This window comes from Corvus hawaiiensis, chromosome 9, assembly GCF_020740725.1.
Source record: "Corvus hawaiiensis isolate bCorHaw1 chromosome 9, bCorHaw1.pri.cur, whole genome shotgun sequence".
NCBI classification, from domain to species: domain Eukaryota; kingdom Metazoa; phylum Chordata; class Aves; order Passeriformes; family Corvidae; genus Corvus; species Corvus hawaiiensis.
The window spans coordinates 22,030,871-22,044,821 of NC_063221.1; positions in this window are offsets into that span (position 1 = coordinate 22,030,871).

The window sequence follows — 13,951 nt, forward strand, 5'->3', positions numbered from 1 at the left end:
TTTGTATAACAAGCATGGAAGCAAGCTGTCAGGACAAGGTACATTTAGGATTTTAAGGACTGGTTTAATTTAAATTCAGGGGTTCACATGCAAACAGGATTGCTGCTAACACCAGAAAGTATCAGAGTATATGGATTACCTAGATTTTTTTGTGTGAACTAAATGCAACACCCATCTACAAACACAGAGTTCCTCCATTTTATTAATCTGAAATTAAGTTGTCCTTTGCAGTTAAAGGCTCCTGAAGTAGAATTGCATAGCTTTGGAGTTGGGATAGAGGGAGATTTTATTATGCTGGACTAATCATCTCCTTTAATTCCCTTAATGAACTATCATTCCAGAAGCGGATGCCACAGGAGAAATGGCCAGATCCACAGAATTTTGTCCAGGACCATATTTATGTCCTTCTTGGTATAAATCAAAATCTTTTTAGGGTTTTCATTAGAAGGAAGAAATAAACCTGACTGCTGGATGAAGTCATAAACAGTTGAGAGGCAACTGGTTCAGAAGTTGGGTGAGAGGAAGAAGGGACAGGTTTTCAAGCTCATAGCTCAGAGGTGGCCTGAGTTACAAAACCAATCAAACTACACTGAAATCCAACTCTACTCCTTCCATTAAGATTTGGTTTCTCCACTATAAAAGTTTTGACATTCTTTGCTCTGTTATCAATGCTTTACACTCCCACTATTTTGATGAGATATAACTAACATTACAAAAACACTAACACCAATTCTTAGACAATTTGTTTTGCAATTTAATATTTATGTATCTTCTCCTGATAAGAATAAAGAGAATTGCACATTGCTCTGGTCCTGTAAAAATCTTAGTCTGATAAAATAACAACCAGTAAAGAGTTCCCCTTTTGGAAAAATCAAGGGCATCAGGCTTTGCAGTCACACTCTCCTGTGAACCTTGCAGTTTGCTGTTGTTGCTATAGTCAAAGGGCTGCAACATTAGTAAGGTTTCAGACTAAAGGTCTTGGAATAATAATAGATGGTGGGGTGATAAAGAAAAATGGCAGTCAGAAAATTACCCTATTGCAACTTCAAGAGCATTTCCCTCCTTCCCCTGGTTACTATTTTTAAATCCCACAAAGTGAAGCATCAGCAATTCCTCCAAGATGATAGCAGCTCTGTACTAGAAGGGTAAAGGCACCAGGCCACTGACCGACATAGTTCAACAGACTGACATCAGAGCTGGGTGAAGAGCTGGCAGATTTGTGTTTAATTCTGTTTTCACAAACAGAAATGGAGGCTGTTTTTTGCTAAAGTGAAAATCTCTTCCTCTAACATAGCTTCCCCAACAGAAGGCCTGGCTGAGTGAGAGCAAATCTGTGAATTTTCAAAGCAGTTTCTTAAACCCACTTGAGATTCTAGTGACATTTACATTTCTAGAGCGTGCCCAGTTTATTTCTACCCAGGTTTCAGAAGGCCATTATTTGCATTGCTTGGAGCTTTTCTTTTGCACAGTCAAAACACACACTGCTACACAAAGCAAGTTCACTGGAGGGGCAGGAGAATTTAGCTTTGAATATATATCAAACAGGAGCTCTGCTGTACTTTGAACAAAGCTTTTGGAGTTTTGTCATGCTATTCTGTCTCTCCTTGAGAACAGCTGCAGAAACATGTGGTATTCTCCCCATATATCTCTCCATCTTCCCCCTCCTGCTCTCCATCGTCCTTACTTCCCTGTCTCCAAGCCAGCTCACAGCAGCAGCAAGGATGCTGACCATGGCCAAACTAGAATAGTATTAGAGAATGCCCACATAGCATCATATTCATATACCCAGGTAAATAAGGAAGTGCTGGAAAAAAATAATTTTGACACAGCAAGGAGAGAAGGGGGTTGTTACAGGAAATAATATCAGCTGGGGAGCAAGCAACAATCTACAAAAGCCAGCATTTCTGTTTAACTGTTTGCTTGCTACAGTTGACAAAAATAGTGAATAAACTTTCATGAGGCAAAACAAAACTCTGTAAGTCTGCGAGGAAGAACCTGAGAGAAAGAAGACCATGAGACAACACTGTTAACGCACAGATGTCACCATGACACAGATGGAAAATTAAAATACTTAAAGCTTTAAATTATTTTCTGTATTAATTTATTGACTATTTCAAGGAGGCATTTTCTCAAAAGTTTAGTACACATTTGCAATTTCTTTCTAAAACTACAAAAGAATTTTCAGTGATATGTAAAAATCACTGGAAAATATTCTCAAACAAAACATGAATCTATTTACAGGAAAGGTCTAAATTCATCTATTCCAAGATTAGTCAGAAAGTTTCCTTACTGTGGCTGAAATGCAAGTAAACAGTATTACGATTTAGTCCAGTGAGAAAGAAAATGCCAAGAACTGCTCAGAAAGTTCCTAACTGTGCTATAAAATAATTCACAGAAGTCAGGATCTGCTCTTAAACAGTTTAGGAACTTAGGACACTAACTATAGTGGCTGCATGTGATGAAATCACAAAAAATCCAAAACAACCCACATCTCTTTGAGCCCAGGTTTATATTGGCTCTTTCAGTTCTCACTTCAGGCTGCAGCGTCAGTATTGGAACATCTTATTCCAAAAGCAAATTATTTACACATTGAAAAAACAAGCCCCACTAGGTGGTCATGTCACCCACCCCTTTCACAGTAAGTACATCCATTTTTAGTGAGGTAAATGCAAATGAATCTTTGCTTTGCTGGAACGGAATTCTCTCCTAAGAAAAAGTTATTTAAACATCTTCTATGCCAAATCTGTGCTGTTGCCTGTTACTTGTGACTGAATGTTCAAGACATGGCTGAAAGGCAGCACTGACTGAGCAGCAAACTGGTTACCTCCACAGCACCATGAAGCAAGTCAAGTAATGGTGGCAACTACTTACACAGACATCAAAGTATCTCTTGTGTAAAGGCCAGTAGTTTCACTAAGTGTATAGCTGGCAGGGTTGGTTATTACAAAAAGCTCTTAATTATATTATCATCAGGAGAGCTACTTGTCTTCAGCAGCAAATACCCCCAATTAGGAGATTATTCTGCTTTAGCTTCAAGTGTACTCCAGTTTTCATGCAGTATTATTCTTTGGAATTATCCATGATATCCACACATAACAGGATCCTTGCTTCCTGTTTCTTGCCCATAGTACTACTAATAATCAGTTATAAATAGAACTATTAATTTTAAAGAAAAACAAGGGTATTTTCCACTTCAGCCAGTATTGTTCTGCAGGAAGTAAGAACTATGGGAGAAAAGATGCTATAAACCTTTCTTTTTTTAATTAAAAGTATCTTGGTATTTGGAATACTGATGAGAATCATGTAACAGAAATATTCCTAGGTGCATGTCATGACATACTAGAATGGTTTCTGTCTTCACCTTGGATTAGGAAATTTCACATCAGATATCCCTATATGAGCACTGCAACCCAGAAGAAGAGAAGGATCCCAAAGAGTTGATTTTATTAAGTGATCTACAACATAATTAGCCACCAGCAGGGGTACACATGTCTGGTTTTGTGCACACATATATGTCTATGGGTGTATCTGTATATAAAGTCCTCATATAGTTAGCGTCTTTTCTGTGGCTGTGAACACGTTTCAATTTCTTCACACTAGACCTCAAAATTGTTATATGGTATTTGTCTCACAGACTTTAATGGCTTAGTTACCTAATGAAGTAAGAATTTAAATAGGGAACACTTAGATTTGTTTTGGAAAGCAAGAGAGAAGAAACCTTCCCAAAAGTATAATAAACAGAATTAGTAGTCAAACAGCACTCTAGCAATGATAGAGCATGAGAACAATGGTAGAGCCTCGCACTAGCAACCTCCAAGACAGATTATTTGTGATGGGGTTATGCTGTGCTATTAGACAGAGTGCTCAAATTTCTATAGCCATGGACTTCCTCCTGGGGCTTCAAAGGCATACCACTGCCGTGGGAGAAAAGGTAGTACATTTTGGTCAAGATTCCAGCAAAGGGCAATGAAACAAAATAACACAGGAGAATAAACGTGTTAACATTGAACCCACCAGTTCTTGCTGAATGCTTTTGCTTAGGAGCGTGCATGCAGCAGAGAATGTACACTTTAAAGCAACAAATTCAAAAGGCACCCAAGCATATACACTGACCTCCATTCCCCTTCATGGTATTTGGTTGGGTACAACAGCTCGCTGCAGTTCTTAAATGCCATTCAGAACTACAACAGTGCAATTCATGGCCTGTACTTAACAGTGACCAGGTGAGAAGATTGAATTACTTTTCCGAGTCAGAGCTTTCCAAGTTGCCCTCTCTAACCTTGCTGCTCTCCTTTCCTTTTCACTAGTCTCAAGTGCAGCATTCTGATAGCACAGAATATCTGAACTCAGCCTGATTTAGCCAGACATTATGTATTTTTACATTTTCAAATAGCTCCACAAATCTAGATAACAAATTGAATCAGATATTGCTATGTTACTTGTGGCCCAACCAAATTATTTTTATTAAAAAGCAAACAAACAACCAAACATAAAAATAATTTTTAAAAATATTGCCATTCAATAGCATGGACCACATCATGTTATCTAGTTAGACTATAAAGCAAAAACTGTCAGGGACACACTCAGGTGAGCAGAATCGCCTGGGCCTGTCTTGTCTTACTTTGAGATCAATCTCAAGAGGAAGAGTAATGGAGTAATAGAGATTGGGCATCCTAGAGCAAATACCAGTAGCAGTTGAATATGGACCAAAAGCCAATTTACTATTTCTTGTTGGAATGAAATAATAGAATGGGCTTATCTATCTGAATTTCACACTTCAATTAACTGTTGGAAACAGCCAATGTTTTCCACTAAAGTATTCACAGTTTTTAGGTGATAAACCACAGAAAAATGCATGTGATTAAAATAAATAAACTTTCAATGGTCAGAGTCATGATTCAAATCGGATCCTTCAGTCTCTGAAGAATGACTGCCTTTTCTGCAGAATTGGGGGATACAAATCATGGCAATACTCCTGTCTGTGACTAGCCAAACATGATGCAAAAATCACAGGAAGGAGGTACCACCCCTTTGTAACGATCTAGTCTGGGTCCTCACACTAAGGAGACGTTCATACTGTCTCCATCTGTTTTCCATTTAATTTTTCAAAATTCCCCTAAGTTAATCTACTGTGTCATTTGGACTATATACCCAATATCACTCAGTCCTGCTGTGGCAGCAGATCATAACATACATATGAGAAAAGTGAATTATCTCCCTGGAATTCTTGTTCTTTAGAATTAATTATCTTTTTGTGATCCTCCCTGGGAAAGTTTTTTGAGAAAAATACTGTCTTTCATCTTAGCTGATCCTCACACACCGTGATGAGTGAAATTTCAAATCAGTTGAAAATTCCTGTCCTTCTAAGGACCAGATGAAAAATAGACTGTAATTGATGAGCATTTTCATATTTGTCTTCCCAATGTTTGCCAGAGACCCTCCATGTGATTGTTCTCTGAAGCTATGAGTTCACAAGTGACCCTTACAAGCTGATAAAAGCAAAAGAAACCAAAAAGCCCTTGAGCCATTCTGGATTGCCTCCATTTATAGCATATTCCCTGTAGGAAAAGAATAGTCACATATGCTTATATAACTAATTGAGTTAATTCCAGATTTTCTTTCCCCAAGCTTAACACTCAGAACCTCATAGGGAAGCTTTTGACAGAATTTATTTCTTTGGAAAGATTACAGCCTTCACCTATTTTAGCTCTTACGCTTCTCAGTAATCAAGTGATTTATCTGAAACCAAAGCCTCGGATACAACCCTAACACTTTTTCTTCCACTACTACTTAATTTCATGATCATATTTTATATCAGTTATTGTTTTTCTGTTGTTTTGAGAGGTTAAGCAGCCTTGAGTTGACTGATATTAGTCTCCAGAATGAGGGTGGACGGGGACAGTGATTATTGCAGAAATCAATATGCTTCCATTGTACTGACTCAATGACTCTCCCCACCCTTTGCTAAAATGATTCTAAAACTTGCTACAAAACTTCATAAGCCATGTCTTTGAAGATCTCATAGAAGCACTTTCTGTGGTCACACACTGCCAAGGGTAGATACTTATAAGTCTTTTGGTAAAAATCTGTTTCACTAAAAACAAGGGCAAGTGTTATTGCTGCCTACTTCCTATGTAATAGCCAGCTGCAGAACATGAGACCTCTGCAAACCTTCAGAGAGAGCATAACAACAACCTTCAGGAGTTCTTCTGTGGGGGCATCTCCATCTCTCATGCTGAACTTGGCCATGGTAGGGTTACCAGTGGAGACCAGTGAAGGTATCCATCTGCAGGTGAGGGTTTTTGAATTATCAAGCAAGTTTGAAGCTTACCTGCTTTACCCTGGAAAGCTAAACTAGGATGGATGTAAAAGTCACCCACATGCACTAGTGAAGCTTGAGCAGTAATACCTCCTCCTCCAGTTGCTTCCAATAGGAACTTTTATTGTTGGCTGCTGCTGGAAAAGCGCTGGATGTTGCACACAAGTCACTTAATGTCTGGGAAGCAGCCAAATACTAAGGTAGTAAATGCCAGGCAAGACCCTGGAAAAAAACCTCCACACAGTTTCACTGCTGCCCATCTACCATGACAGTACCCTCTTGTTGCTGCTGCAGCATCTGAACAAGCTTTTTGGCAGTATGTAAAAAGGACTTCCAACACTGACCACCTTTTCCAAAAGTTTTCCTCTGCTGAAGTCTCATAAAGGGTGCACCTATCCACCAGGTGCCAAGCGCACCAAGTTAGATCAGCTATATTGACCCATAACTTCAAACTGAAACCTTGCAGTGGAACCAAAGGGGAGTCAGAGCCCCCTGTTTGTAGGAAAAATATCCAACACAGCATAAAGGTCCAAGCTAGCTTACCAAGTACCCAATATATACATAGTTCTCCTGATTTTGCTACCTGGCTTTCCTGGCCAATACAAGGCTCTCTATCCACTGATGGCATTCCTGGATGTTTTCATGCTGTAACCCTCTTACCTCAGTTACAAGTTCTCAAAATCCGGCACACTCTCACATAATGCATCAGTTTCTTTAGCTAATCAGCAAAAATAGTGCTTAAATTCTGCCTAGGCCTGCAGGGAATCAAGAATTTAGATTTTAACTCCATTTCATTATTTAAGGAGCCCTGTAAAATAGAAAATACATCTTATTATTGATAGCTTCTGCACTATGACATCATGTTTTTTGCAAGATACAAGCATTCTATGTTTTACAGTGCTGACAGCTGTATTCTGTCAAAATATATTAGCAAAATCTCTGGAGAAAGGTAAAGAAAAAGACCACAGAAATACTAAACAACTATTCATTGGCCTTTCATTCTCTTTAGAAGTGCTGGTCCCTTTGAGAGCATATTTTTCTCTTTCTTTTGGAACATCCTTCCAGCATCCTACTCAGAATGTGTTACAAGGATTATTCTATGTCAGATGAAGTTTGGTAAAATACTGTTATGTGAAAAAAAGCTGCTTGCTGAAACAAATAGAAGATAGATCTGCTTCCATCTTTATGCTGATTTATTAAATCACAGAATCAAACTGATATAAGCTACCGCTTAGGCTGCTTGGAAATGTTCCAGCACATCCAAGGAGTACTGTCTTCCTGAGAACACACAATAGCAGATGATATACAGTAAGAATAAGGCTATGCAAATAATTTATATTGCAGTTTGCTTGGGGAACACAAAAACTCATTTCCAATTAGTCAAAAATATTCTCAGTTCTTGGGGGGGGGAGAAAACAAAAAAAAAACCACCTGCTGAAAACAGAAGGCAGTATTTCATATTTGAAGGTTTTAACCTTCTGAAATGTGGCTGCAGAAGATGCTAACAGAGGAAACACTTTAAATGTTTATTGCATATTCTGCAAAAGAGTCATTAATACTATTTTTCAGGCAGACTTTAAAATGTTCTCTGTTTAGAGAGAAAAACTAGAAGCACATCAATCCTTTGCACATATATTATTAAGTTTCCATTATAATTTTTTATTAATGAAAGAAAATTTGCCACATGGGTTTTATATCTGCTGCATAGAATGCAACACCACAATCTATTCACTTGTACCCCCTGAAGAAAACTGGAATTAAACTGTGATTTTTTTTTTTTCCCCTGGAGCACTGACAGCATATTTAGCAGAAAACTTTAACCCCTTCACATCTGTGCCATATTTTTCTACAGAATGGTATTCGATTTGAAGGAAAAATTATAACCCTTCCATCTAACACCTGGTCACCTGTATTTCCTTGTCCTCAGGGGGTGTAGTGCACTTAATAAAGCTCTTGTGTCTTTATTCTATTGATCTTGCATACGTGGATCAAAATTTAAAACAACGAAAGTCTATAAAGCATTCATTCTATCTGTCATCCATAACAACACAAGATAGTCCCAGGCCAAAAGATAGGCTTTGACTGCCATTCCCATCACAATCCCTTAAGCATTCTAATCCATATCAAACCCTAAAGGTTTTTAAGCATCCATAAAAGAAAGACATATTGTTTTCTACAAAGTCATTAAGACATTTTCTCTACTATTCATCCTTTGCAGTTCTCCATGGCTTTCATTTTACCTTTAAATAACAAACTCAGCGTTATCTAACATGCTGCCTCTAAAAATTCAATCAGCAGCACTTTCTTCACAGCCCATATCTAAATCTTAGCACTTGAATAGTATTCTACATCTTCAAAGCAAGCACAGTAAAAATATTTAAGCTAATCCTCATGACACTTGAAGATCCACATTAGTTAAATGATTTAAAACAAAGTGAAAGGATTTTTAATACAAAGAAAAAATAATTCCAAAAAAAGGGAAATAAATACAACATACGTGTACTATCCTGAACATGCATATGAAACTCTAGGCCTGCTTGAGAGACAGCAGAGCCCACACAAGTGAAAATATTCTGAAAAGTGTTAGTAGTAGAAAGCCAGCACTGCACATACAATGTTTCAAGGAAAAACCACTCCCAATAACACCTCACCAACCCAGTTTCATTTGCAAACCAGCTTTAATCAGCACATCCTACTCCTTCCGCACTTACCCAGCACAACACTCAACTTGGTCTCCTGAGTGCAAACCCTGAATGAGAAGCTGCCGGAGTAGAAAGCAGCTCCCTCCTCTGGGCTACAGCTACATCAGCCATGGAGATCAACCTGCTGGGGAAGCATTTAGCAGCAAATAAACCACCCCACCCTTACTGGGTAATTGTGGGGCAGCTGTGACTGTCACAGTCAGAGCTTCTGCTCTGCAGCTGTTTTGCAAAGCCAATGTATTTGTCATGTCCTACCTGCTCACTTCTTTAGTAACTATGGGAGGTTTACAAATTCTGTGACAGCTGTATATGTTTGAGTATTTTAAGGACCAGGTTTTCAAAGGTATTTAGGCACATAACTCATTTACTACAACCAAAGTCAGACAACTAACTCTCTGCAATGCTAGGTCTTAATTCTGTGAAAACTATAATTTCCCAACTCCAGTTAGAGTTAATCTGATTATTTGGCACAGACAGCTCATTTGTGTCACTTTCTCCAGTCAGGTTCTTTTTACTTCCTTTCCCTGGCTCACTCTGTATGTATTGGCTTCTTCTTTTCTTCATATTAGATTATATAGTTCAAATTGATCCCCACTTGTAGCTTGCTGCTGGGACTCTGCTTGGTATCTCATTTCACATTTAATTTATTTTTAAAGTAGATGCTAGAAAACCAAGGTGGACAATTGGGATCTAATTTAGGTAATCCAACTATGCTAATATTGCCATCAGCTGACCACTTACTTACAGAGACCATGAGAAACTCTTCTAGTTCATAAACTGTCCAAGTTTAGTAAAGACAATTTTGCTGCACCTGGCAAGGCCACCACCTCCCTCCCTCACGTGTCTCTCTGGAAAGACACTTCAACCACACAGGGGAAAACATCCTCTGTAAAGCTGTTCAGGACAGATTAAGCAAAGCTCCTCAGTTCCTCCTGCAGAAAGAAAGGGCAGGCACTACTCAGGGCTGGCACATCTGGAGCTGCATTTGCAGCAATGTATGCTGTTCTTAACCACAAAGCCACCCACAGTAAATCACTGTAGAGTCAGTCATACAATCAAGTAGTCCCCAACTTCCCTTAATTTGATCAATCGAATAGCCAAAATGTAAATGAAAAAATCAACAATATCTTTTTTCTCACTTCCTGCCAGTTGTATCTGCTATGTCAGAGAATCTTTCCCAAATTCTTACATACAAACTGTTTCCCAGATCTGCAGAGTTAGAAACTTGACTGCATAAGGGAAGGATGCGGGAGGCAAAAAGCACAGATGTTTTTATCATTTGCTACCACAAACAGTCATGGAGAACAAGAAATAGCACGACCACTGTACTTGGTGCATTGATTTTAGTTTGTGACTTGAGTGTTTTGTAGCTTTTTCTTTCAACAGATAATCACAGACCACATAATACTATAATGGAAAGCTCTTCTAGTGCAAATAAAGGATGTTTGGGGAGACTAAGAGGGAGCAGAAATGGAACATTTTTTTTCTAATATGTTTCTGTGGTGTTGGAACCTCAACCCACCTTTTAGCTATTCATGTCCATGCTGGTTTTATTCCAGTCTGAAAATATCTTGGTTCCATTAGAAGGCACTGCTCCCAGGTGAAATAGATAAATACAAAGGATGAATTGGCAATTAAACATTGCTTTTCTTCCTCCAGCTTCTACACAGGGTTTGTCCTTACTAGCAGTCCCAGCTAGAGGACTACAGTGCCATCTCTCTCTCTGAGCAGTGTTTGCAACATCATTTAACCTGCCTTGGCCATGGGACAAAGTTGTTGTCAGGATGAATTATGTTGGTGAATGCTAAGCAGGCAATCATGCAGCTATTGTGCATCCCAGCATCTCTTTCATATAGCTACAAACAGTTGCCCCATAGCCATTTTGCTGTGGTTTCAGTAACACCTTACTGAAAGAATGTGAAATCCCATTAGCTGACATCCTCTGTGCTATGTGAGTGAAATACTGCAGTTTTGTAGCATGCCAAAACAACCGACTCCTGCAGAAACAATGGAGCTGGATTACAAGGGAATATAGGTGAGACAGGCAGACAAATGGGCTTAGCTGGCACAGCTCATGAGCGCTTTGCTGAGGAGAACCTTAGGCAGGCTGGTAATGCATTGCTATGTTCTAGGAACAAGCACACGGAGCTGCAGCCAGCACCCGTGACTACCTCCACCTTCCAGCCTGAGAAGAGGCAAAAGTTCAGTGTCTTAAATAGCAAAGAAGAGATTTCTCAAAGCAAGCTGGTAGCTTTCCTGGGAATCTTGCATGTCTGGCTCAGGAAGCTCAGCTCTAGAGATGGTGAGGTTAAATAAGTTGAAAACTGTGTGGCCACAGAACTGCAGATACAGTCTTGATGGGTTAGGTCTGTCCACTGCAGAAAGTCATTGATTTTTGTTCATATAAGCAGTTACACATTTAAGACATTATTTAGAGAGTGTCTTTGTCAGCCTTAGGTTGCAGGTCATGTGGTGGTGATTTACCTAATGGGACATGTTAGGAAAATTGTTAGGACAACACAGGATGAAGATTACAATTCCAGCTAGTCCTGGTGACTTAAAATTCAATAAGCCTGTATGGATACCAGTGAGCAGTGCATGACATCATGCAAACAGAGTTTAAAACAAAGTATTTTTCTTCTTCTGTCTAACAGTTACGTAGTTTTTACCCTCCAGGCCACTAACCTGGGGTTAATAAGAGGAAAACAGAAAGGAAAGGGTACAACATAGAGGAACACAAACCCAGTACTTCCTTTTCCTTTGTTTCTAACAAGATAAAGTTTTTCCCATGCAATCACAAACTCCAACAGAAAATGAATTGTTGTGCTTCAGTGACCTAAGGAAGTTCAAAGCTACTAAAGCAGCAGCTCAGCTCAAGTGAGCCAGTGCTTACGAAGAACACATGCTACCAGTTACACACTTGGAGACTAATTTACAGTAGTGCTGAGTGCTCACAATGCCAGCTGCAGCCAAGTGGAATGGTAGGAGATCAGCACATCAAAACACCAGGCTCTTTGATTTAAAGATTATCCCGAGGCACAGAAAGACTACCAGTGGGATGAAACTATGGAAGACAATGACTGTCAGTAAGAATCAAGCATTTTGGGAAAACAAGTTGAAGCCAACAAAATAATCTGATCTGTGTCCCACTCCTCAGAAAGGCATAAAACTCAGCACTCTAAGTAAGAAATGTCTGTAGAGAATAAAAAAATAATAAGTGTTGCAGTAGCATTTCAGGGGGTAGTTTTTAAGGTGACTGTGGGACAGATGCTTGATGGGTGTACGTAAGGGAAGGCTAATATGTTGTCCACCTGGTAGAACCCATCTCTGCAAGTGGTTGGTGTAGGAATTCTTGTATTCCTGCAGAAGATAAAGCACAAGCAGATACCCACATACACAGCCCTGTAACCTTTCTGTCCGGCTGTTCAGCAATTTCCAAATCTGCATAAACATTATAAATCATATTTTACTACAAAATATATTCTCTCTAGTATCCATAAATATGTCAGTTTGTTGCAGAATCTTGATTCGAGAGTATTTCTATGCCCTCATTTAGTAATTGCCTCACCTACTGACAGCTACAGCTCTATCAAGATGATCCTAGTGATACTCAATATATAGTTAAATAGTAAATCCATGTCACTCTCTACTCTTTCCCCTTTCCAACCAAGAGGAAAATGTGACTAAAGCTTGGTATTTTTGGTAACCACAGAGGAATTGAGTACATGCATATTAAACACCAGCAAAATGTTACAAGTGCTTTGAGTTTGTAAATTAGCACATTCCCAGTTGTGTCAAACTGCAGGCTCTGGATTGGATCAGTGATCTCCACAAACGTGTGAAAATGAAGCAGAATGTCATAGGTTAGCAAGCATTTCAGGCTATTTTGTCAGGCTGGAAAGATTCACTGGTGACCCTCTTTTTAACTTTTCTTTTACCCTTCCTTATCCTCAAGACCATATAACAGTAGATAATTCCTTCACCTGTGCCCTGCTATTTCTCTGTTGTGATCAATTTTTTCTGCTTCCAGAAATGCAGAGAGAGTCTGAGTAAACTGGACCACACCAGGATGTAGCAGTAAAAAAAACCCCTCATTCTGTTGGATGTAAAACATAAAACTGGGAGAGAGAACTCCTTTGTAGCTCATCCAATATTTTTAAGACAAAAGTGTCTCCACCTGTCCTATCACTTAATAAAAAAAGTTGAAATATACACATCTGGAAAGTAGGATGCTCCCAGAGCCTGTGAGAATCATTGGAAATGAAGCTTTTCTTTTCTCTTCTCTTTTATTTTTTCTTTTCTTTCAGTGTGACCCACGCCATAAATCTTTCAAGCAGTAAACTCCCAAAGCCACCCTGACTGCAGTTGCCTTCTGAATGCAGGCAATGTACTGCAGAGGGAGAAAAATCACAAGTTAATACAGCCTCAAATGCTTTAGATAAGTAGAGGCTTTCAGCTGGCTAGAGAAATAGATGGAGGCAATGTATTTAACCTGGGAGAACAACTCCAAGGTAAGCTTCCCCTTGGAGACTGGACACAGAGAAAAACAAGGTGATTCCACAACGTAAATAGGATATTCAGAAGAGGCTTAGAGGACAGCAAGTGGAAAGGAGGTGCCATTTTCTAGTTCTTCAGGAAAGATAGTCTTTCATGCCTCCCTAGTCACTGAATGCCAAATACTCTGATAAGTACATTGCTAGTATGCTAAAACCCCAATTAAATAGTTTATCTCATCCCACCAATGTGAAGTCTCCTACATTGCAGTAACACATTTTGAAAGAACAACATTTATGGTTCTTTGTAGAGAGGAGATGGATATAAATGTATATGATTTCTTTGCTGTGTTATGCATTAATGCTTGTTATCAGTTGTTACCAGAGCTGAGCAATTTGTGAATATGTTATTTTAAGCCACTGCTGCTGCAGCCTGT